This window comes from Molossus molossus, unplaced genomic scaffold (genome assembly GCF_014108415.1).
Source record: "Molossus molossus isolate mMolMol1 unplaced genomic scaffold, mMolMol1.p scaffold_m16_p_17, whole genome shotgun sequence".
Taxonomy (NCBI): domain Eukaryota; kingdom Metazoa; phylum Chordata; class Mammalia; order Chiroptera; family Molossidae; genus Molossus; species Molossus molossus.
The window spans coordinates 60,520,172-60,529,518 of NW_023425352.1; positions in this window are offsets into that span (position 1 = coordinate 60,520,172).

Below are 9,347 nucleotides of genomic sequence, written 5' to 3' on the forward strand. Positions count from 1 at the left end.
AGTATTGGTCCCCGTGACCAGTCTATCTGTCTGCTAACTGGCTATCCAGTTGGCTTCTACCCTCCCACAGAGATTGGGAAATGGAGCCCTATCTGTCCTGATAATTGCATTTCAAAGGGATGGCTCCCAGGTCCTTGAGAATAACACTCCTGGGTTTCAGGAGATGCAAACTTATATCTCTCAAAGAGACAGAGAAAGGATTTACAATGGTAAGTTTTTTAATGAATGCTCTAAGAAAAGGGAGGTCAGAGACCTACAGTGAGGTGTTTGGCTTCAACAAACAATTCTTTTGCCAGCCTTGAGCTTTCCCAGGCCAGGAGCTCAGGGGAGGGCTGGGTTATCCTAGGGGAACAGCCTTGAGCTGCTTTGTCTTCTAGTGTAGGCCGTGGACAAAACCATCTGTGCTGCCAGTTCCACAGTTCTCAAGACTGGAGTTACTGCATTTCTACCAAGCTTCAGGGGATGTTGACGCTCTACTGGTTTAAGGCTCACACTTTGAGAAAAGGAATCTCAAAGGTGCTACAAATCAATGACATCAGTATCTGTGGGCTTTGGGCTTGAAGCTTCAGCAAGTCTGACACACATTAGCAGATTCCCTTTTCTTTACTTGAAAAAACAAATTGAGAACCCATAATAATGCAAACTTCCAGGAGAATGCAAGAAAAGCCGAAGGTTCTCAATTTGGGTACACAGTGGAACCACCTGGGGATGGATGTTTAAAAAATTTCTGATGCTCAGGCCACACCCACAGGCCCACTGATTCAGAATCTCTGGGATGAGAACGAGAAAACAATACCTTTTAAAGTCCCTGGGTGACATCAACATGCAGCCAAGGTTGAGAACCACCCTGAAAGAACTGTGTCAAGTCAAGTGTGGAATGCCAGAGCTCATGCCTCAACCTACCCCGAATCAGGCTGCTCCCAGTAATCTCAGATGAGTTTAGGAAAATAGTCTTTAGGTGGCAAGGGTCAGGGATGATGTGGACATGGATGTGGGGGGATCCCAGTCTGGAACTGAACCTTCAAAATGGAGACTATTTGGATAGGTGGAGAGAGTAAAGATGTCATTTCAGGCAGGATCAAGGCCCTGAAAGAGCCAAGATAGGGCTAGAGGGAAAGTACATGGAGGGTATGGGGAAACTGGGAGGAGTCTGTTGTGTTTTGTTTACCCGATTGAATGGCCTCTTCCCCATTACACTGAGTTCTCAAAAGCAGTACCCTTTTCACATCCATGACTATTTTAAAATTAAAGAAAAACAAAACACTATTTTACCGAGGGAAAAATGCAGTGCCTGTGGCTACTTTCTCTCTTTTGCCAGAGGCAGGCATTCCTTTGGGGGGCACTGGGAAAGGAAGGTGAGCTGTGGGGACGTCTGTAGGGGTTGTGGTAGATGGAATCAGAGGGTCCAAACTGAACACTTCTCCTCAGCCCTGGCCACCTTCCCTCCATGCTCAGTTGCTAATGTCTCAGAGGGACAGGGAGGCAGGTATGTATTTGTGACTTAATGTTTGGGAGGGAAGGGGAAGGAAAAGTTCTGTTTTAACCCCTTAAATCCTTTCTAGGTTAAAGCGGAAGGGTTTGTTTTGGTTCTTTTGTTTGTTTGTTAAACAATTACCATAAAGGATAATAATGGAAGGGATCCCTGGATTTTGGGGATAACCCTTTCAAGGACATGCTTCTTCCCAGGTACCTCTGGTCACCTACCTTTCTGTTACATAATGATGGTTCGGGCCAACCCAACAAACTAAACGAGAGTAGGAGTCAGTTTTTCCTATAATTCAATACAAGCACAGGTAGTGATATAGACAGGTTGGCCAGGGAGGGCCTCTTTCATAAAATGACATTTGGGCAGAGACTTGGAAAAAGTAAAGAAGTAGATCTTATGAATTTTGGAGGAATAACATTCTAAGCAGAGGGAACAAGAGTACAAAGGCCCAGAGGTGGGGATGGCATTATGTTCCAGGAGCATTATGAAAGGAAGTGTGGCTGGAGCAACAAGAGTGAGGAGCAGAGGTAGGAAATACGATCGGAAGGTAGTGAGAGGGTAGAGATGCACACCATGAGGCTCTGGCAATCCACGACACGTACTTCTGATTTTACTGACAGAGATGGGAATCCACTGGAGAGTTTGGAGAAGAGGAGCGACATAGTCTGATGTATATTATTCTGACTACTTCGAGACAATAGATTGTAGAGATTATAGGCTCCACCAGGGAGACTACTTAGAATGCTGTTGCAATAATCCATGCAAGAGATAATGGTAGGCACAACCAGGTGGTAGCAATGGAGGTGATGAGAAAGTGTCGGATGCTGGATATATAGTTGAGGGCACAGCTAAGACAATTTCCTGAATGACTAGATGTGGGATGTCAGAGAAAGATTCAAGGATGGCTGCAAGATTTTTGGCCTGAACAACCAACTTCACGTGAATTTTTCATTAAAGGGGAGCAGAAAATGATGGGGTAAAAGGAAGGTTTTAATGTGCTACAACAGTTACAATGAATATACCAGAGGTATAAATACCAATTCGGTGCATCAAAACAATGCTGGGAAAAGAACAAACTTAGGCATGGTACACTCAGGATACATTTGCATAAAATTTTAAGGCATGCACAACAGTACTGTTTAGAGCTCCACACACATGTGGTAAAGTGTAAACACATGTGGAATAATAAACAATGTACAGCCAAGGCTGAACACCATTTGGTTGCTTCACACTTTTAAAAACCCCATTTCTCAGGCCAGATCCCCAGAATCTCTGGGGATAAATCCAAGTAGTATCAATATTTTTAAAGCTCCCTAGGGCATTCTTGTATGGAGGCAGGGTGAAAAACCATTGCTTTAGATTGAGAAACAACTGTAAAGGCTTAGAGAAGCACAAGGAATTTCCCCCTTTTATATTTAAGCCCTGGGCGGACTGTTTTGGAGTTGGGCAAGAGACACACATCCCCTAATTTTCATGTTTCAGCCAGGAAACATGAAGAAACTCCCAAGAGACCATTGAGCCCAGACTGTGGCCTTTTAATATCCTAGGAGCTCCTTGGAGAAATGGTTGATTGCAGGCTTGGGGGTAGAAAATGTACAAGATGAGCCTGGGACATGTTATCAAACTAGATAACAAGTAAGCTCTTAAAGACTACTGAAGTCTGATAGAAGGAAAGGACCTAGGATCTACCTAGAAGAAGTTCTCTCTTGCTAAAGATGGGACAATTCGAACATCTATAAATGCACTGGGTTAAAATCCACAAGAAAAAAAGAAAATGAAAGAAAGAACAAACGAAAGAAAATATGTGGATGATGCTAAAAAAAAAAAAAAATCAACTCATTTTAAAATCTGGAAAATAGTCCGGCCGGTGTGGTTCAGTGGTTGAGCATCAACTAACTCATATACAGCAAGAGGTCACTGGTTTGATTCCTGGTCAGGGCACATGCCCAGGTTGCAGGCTCAATCCCCAGTAGAGGGCGTGCAGGAGGCAGCTGAAAGATGTTCTCTCTCATCGAAGTTTCTATCTCTCTCCTCCCTTTTTCTCTCTCTAAAATCAATAAAGAAAAATATTTAAAATAAATAAAACCTAGAAAATAAAGAAAAAGAAATAAGCATTTATCTTGCCTTTGTTACTTCAAAGTAACCAAAGAGTTGATGAGAGAAAATTTTCTTTACAGAAGTACTCAGAGCCCATCTAGCCATAGTTAGAATGAGAGAAGTCAAGGGGTGGCCAGTGGGAGGGGCCAAGTCCCTGGAAATGCCTACCTGGGTCTGTCCACTGGCCAGCTCCCTGCAGAGCTCCTAACTCCAACTGCATTCTCTTCATCCAGCAAGAGCTGTGTTGGTCCCACTACTTACTCCAAATGTTCCTCCAGCACAGAGTCAGCTAGATGCTTGATCTACCCCCTCACTGTATGGGTAGGGTGGGGGACAGAGTTCTTGGGGGGATAATTTACAAGAACCAAAGCTGGCCAGGGGCAGCTTTCTGATAAAGAGAAAAGAGCTCTGAACTAAGACTCCAGAACGGTGCTGCCATGGAACCTTGGGCAGGTCTCTTCCTTCACTGAGCCTGTCTTTTCATCTGTAGGTGCTGCCCTAGCTTTGGTAGCCACGGGCCCTATGGTTTCTTCATCAGGACCAAACCTGGAGTCCAGATCTCTTAATATCTGGTGCTGTTGTTACTGAATCCACCAACCCTCCTTTGCATCAATGGACTGTATATTCTGGGAAAGCAGAGGTATCTTGTTCATCCCGGTCTCCTCAGCACTCAGCACTGAGCCTGGCCCTCAATAAATAGCACAGCTTGGATGGCAAAAGCAACCATAAGCAAAGTTAAAAGACCAACAAATAACGGGAAACACACTGGCAACTCATACCACAAAGGGCTGCTTTTCCAAATACCAGCTCTTACAAATCAATAGAAGGTTAATAGTGAGAATTCCAGCTTCCTGCCTGCATGTAAGGGGCTAGGACGTTAACCCCCTATCCTAACGACTAGTAAAAAGCTGAACAAACCAGAAAATCAATAACTCTTCTTAGATCTGTAAGAGAAATGAGGAAACAGGGCAAACTGCTATCCTCAAATCTGGAGAGACCAACAGGAAAAAAACAGAGAATTACCACTTACCAAAGCAGAAATCCATATGCAGAAACTGTGGGTGCCAGTCCCAGGATGGGAACACCTACACTGTAACTGATGAACAGCTGGAGGCTCAGTGTGGACAATTCTGAGAGTCAAAAACTCCAGGGGAACTAAGTCATAGGCAGACCCCACACTTTTGTTAGTTTTACCTCCAGAAGCTTGACCAGATCCTCAAAATACTAGAGAAAAGTCTCCTCATGCTTCTGGCTGGGGGAGAAGAAAAGCAAATATTCTGAAATAAGTGACTATGAATCACTTGTGCACATACATCACTAATTCTATCACCATATTACTAAAGGACTACTAACAGCAATTCCTTTTATTCAGTATATCATGTCCAGCAATCAAGAAAAAATTAAGCCTTGGCTGGATTGGCTCAGCGGTAAGAGCATCACCCGAGAACCAAAGAGTCCTGGGTTTGATTCCAGCCAAGGGCATGTACCTCAGTTGCAGTATGTCCCCGGCCCTGGTTGGGGTTGTGCTGGTGGCAGCCAATCGATGTGTCTCTCTCACATCGATGTTTATCTCTCTCTCTCTCTCTCTCCCTCCAGCTCTATCTGAAGATTAATGTAAAAATATCCTCGGGTGAGAATCAAAAAAAAGAAAAAGAAAAAATTAAAAGGTATATTAAAAAGCAAAAAAAGTCGAGCTTCCAGTCCAGATGGCGGAATAGGTAAATGCTGTGCTTGCCTCCTCCCATGGCCAACATCAAAATTATAGGACCAAACTATAGGACAACCATCACTCAGAGCCACCTGAAGTCTAGCTGATCAGAAGTCCTATAACTACGGATATAAAGAAGTCACACTGAGACTGGTAGGAGGGGCAGAGACTCTGAACAGGCTGGTCCCACACCCACAGATGGCGATTTAAAATTGGGAGAGATATCTTGGCTGCTGAATTCCCCTGTGAGGAGTGAGGGGTGCCAGCCCATAACAGGCTCCCCAGCCCAGGGTTCCAGTGTCAGGAAGAGAAGTCCCCATAACTTCTGGCTGTGAAAACCAGCAGGAATTGTGGCGGAGTGAGACGAAGGGCTTCTGGAGGCCCAGGCATTTCTCTTACGGGGCCTGCACACAGACTTACTAGGACTCACTTAGACTCACTTACTCTGAGCTCCAGTGCTGGGGCAGTAGTTCTAAAGCCCCAGGGACATACAAGGAGAAACTGAATTATCTCACATCAGGGCAAGAGCTGGAAGGGCAGCTTTCTCCCAGACAAGTGGTGGGAAAGGCCATGCTTCCTTGCTGAGCCCTCTCCTAACAGAGCCAGCATGCAGGTACCATATCTGAGTCTCCATCATCGTTGCTAACATTGTTAGTGCTGCCCTGGTGGTTCCCTGAGAATCTGCTCCACCCAAATTTTGGGCACACCCAAACCATTTCCACTGGCTTTTCCATACAAATGGCCTGTCTTGGATCATGCTGCAGACTTTCCTAAAAATCTCTCAAACAAGCACTATCTGGCATAAGAGTGCCCTGTACCTCTTGCTAAGTGGCCCTAGGCTCGTCACTCAGGTAGGCCAGCTTTGGCCTCTCCTGGGCACCTCCAAGCCCAGCACAAGAAACTGCCATCTGAAGATCATTCTGTATCTCATGCTGGGTGGCCTCAGGAAGGCCTTGGCCTGCACCTCCTGGAAGGCCCAAGAGCCAGAACACTCAGTGAACAGCTTCAGACCATGCTGAAGTACAACCTAATTGCCTCCACAAGTAACACACTCAAGGGGAAGATTCAGCAGGCACCAGTACCCTGTTGAAGCAAGTCCTGCTCTGCAGGCTCTGCCTCTGCACAGCAGCTCCTCCATGGTGATCATGGTCAGTCATTGTAGCTGAATGGCCTAGGGAAGGGGTAAACCCCTCCCACTGACATACCAATAGCAATCAAGGGTCAACGACAATAGGAGGGTGAACACAGCCCACGTGCGGGTGCACCTGAAGTTTCCTGCTCAGGTGACCAGGGAGGCTGTACCACTGAGTCCTAAAGGGCATCTACTACACAAGGCTACTCTTTTAAGATTAGGAGATGTAGAAGCTCTACCTAATACATAGAAATAAACACAGAGAGACTGCCAAAATGAGGAGACAAAAACCACCACCAACAACAAAAAAAGCATGTCCCAAATGAAAGAATAGAACAAAAACTTCAGAAAAAGAAGTAAAAAATCTATCACATGCGGAATTCAAAACACTGGTTATAAGTATACTCAAAGAACTTAGGGAACAAGTACATGAACTTAGTGAGAAATTCAACAAAGAAAAGGGAAATATAAAAATGAAGGTGAAAAACATAAAAAAGAACCAGTCAGAAATGAAGGATACACTAACTGAAATAAAGAATCAAGCCCTGGCCGGTTTGGCTCAGCGGTTAGAGCGTCAGCCTGCGGTACAGAGAGACCCGGGTTCGGTTCCCGCTAAGGGCACGTACCTCGGTTGCAGTTTGTCCCCGGCCCTGGTTGGTCGTGCGGGTGGCAGCCACTCGATGTGTCCCTTCACGTCGATGTTTCTCTCTCTCTCTCCCTTCCTCTCTCTCCCTCCCACTCTATCTGTACAAAAAAAAAAAAAAAAAAAAAAAAAAGAATCAATAGTAGTATAGATGAAGCCGAGGATCAAATCAGTGATTTGGAAGATAAGGAAGTAGAAAACATCCAATCAGAACAGCAAAAGAAAAACAGAATCCAAAGAAAATGAGGATAGTTTAAGGAGCCTCTGGGATAAATTCAAGCATACCAAACATTCACATCATGGGGGTGCTGGAAGAAGAGAGACAGCAAAAAATTGAAAATCTATTTTAAAAAATAATGACAGAAAATTTCACTAACCCAATGAAGAAAATAGACATGCAAGTCCAGAAAATGCAGAGCCCCAATAAGATGAACCTAAAGAGGCCCACACTAAGACACATCATAATTAAAACACCAAAGGTTAAAGACAAAGGGAGAATCTTAAAAGCAGCAAGAGAAAAGCAATTAATTACCTCCAAGGGAGCTCCCATAAGACTATCAATTAATTTTTAAACAAACTTTGCAGGTCAGAAGGCACGGGCACAAAATTTTCAAAATGATGAAAAGCAAAGACTTACAATCAAGATTATTCTACCCAGCAAAGCTATTATTTAGAACTGAAGAACAGATAAAGAGTTTCCTACTATGAAAAAGCTAAAATTTCACCACCACCAAACCAGTATTACAAGAAATGTTAAAAAGGCCTACTTAAAAGGAAAAAGAGATAAAAATTATGAATAATAATAAGACAATAAATGCATAACTATCAACAATTATTTTATTTTATTTTCAAGATTAATTTTCAGAGAAAGAAAGATCAATGTGAGAGAGAAACATCGATCAGTTGCCTCCCACATGCACCCTGACCAGGAATTGAACCCGCAACCTAGGTATGTGCCCTGACCAGGAATTGAATCCATCACATTTCAGTGTATGGAACAACACTCCAACCAACTGAGCCATACCGGCCAGGGAAACAATTGCTTTAAATGCAAATGGTTAAATGTGCCAATCAAAAGACATAACTCATTCTGCAAGGCCAGCATTACCCCAACACCAGAGAAAGACATTACTAGAGAAGAAAACTACAGACCAAAATCTCTGAAGAACATAGGTACAACAATGCAAAAATCCTCAACAAAATATTAGCAAGTCAAATCCAACAATGTATAAGAAGAATTATACACCACAACTAAGTGGAATTTATCCTGTGTATGTAAGGCTGGTTTAAAATTAAAAAATCAATGATGATTTTGATCTTCTTCAAGTAGACCCTTTAACATTTCATAGAATACTGGTATGGTAAGTAATGAATTCCTTTAGCTTTTTCTTGTCTGGAAGCTCATTTTTTGTCCATCGATTCTAAATGATAGCTTTGCAGGATAGAGTAATCTTGGTTGTAGGTCCTTGCTTTTCATCACTTTGAATATTTCTTGTCACTCCCTTCTGGCCTACAAAGATTTTTGTGTGTGGTTTTTTTTTTTTTTTTTTTGAGAAATCAGCTGACAGTCTTATGGGAGCTCCCTTGTAGGTAACTAACTGCTTTTCTCTTGCTGCTTTTAAGATTCTCTGTTTGTCTTTAACTTTTTGCATTTTAATTATGTTGTGTCTTGGTATGGGCCTCTTTGGGTTTATCTTGTTTGGGACTCTGTGCTTACTGGACTTGTATGTCTGTTTCCTTCACCGAGCTAGGAAAGTTTTGTCATTATTGTTTCAATCGGTTTTCGATTTCTTGCTTTCTCTTCTCCTTCCGGCACTCCCTTGATGCAAATCTTGGTACACTAACCTCATTTTTTCAAATTCTTTTTGCTGTTCTGATTGGGTGTTTTTTGCTTCCATATATTCTAAATCGATGGTTTGCTTCTTGGTTTCATAAACACATATCTATCAACAATTAAATCTACAAACAAAATGAACAAGAATAAAAAAACAGACTCTTAAATACAGATAACTTTTTGTTGGTTGCCAGATGGGAAGGGAATTGGGGGAATGGGCAAAAAAAGGTGAAGGAGTTAAGAAGTACAAGGTGTTTGTTACAGAATAGTCATGGGGTGGAGGGAGTCAAGGGGGGAAAGAAGAGGGACATCTGTAATACTTTCAGCAAAGATAAATTAAATAAATTAATTTAAAAAATGGTATAATCTATCACATCAACAGGCTAAAGAAAGGTCACATGATCATATCAATAGATGCAGAAAAAGCATTTAACAAAACCCAAAACT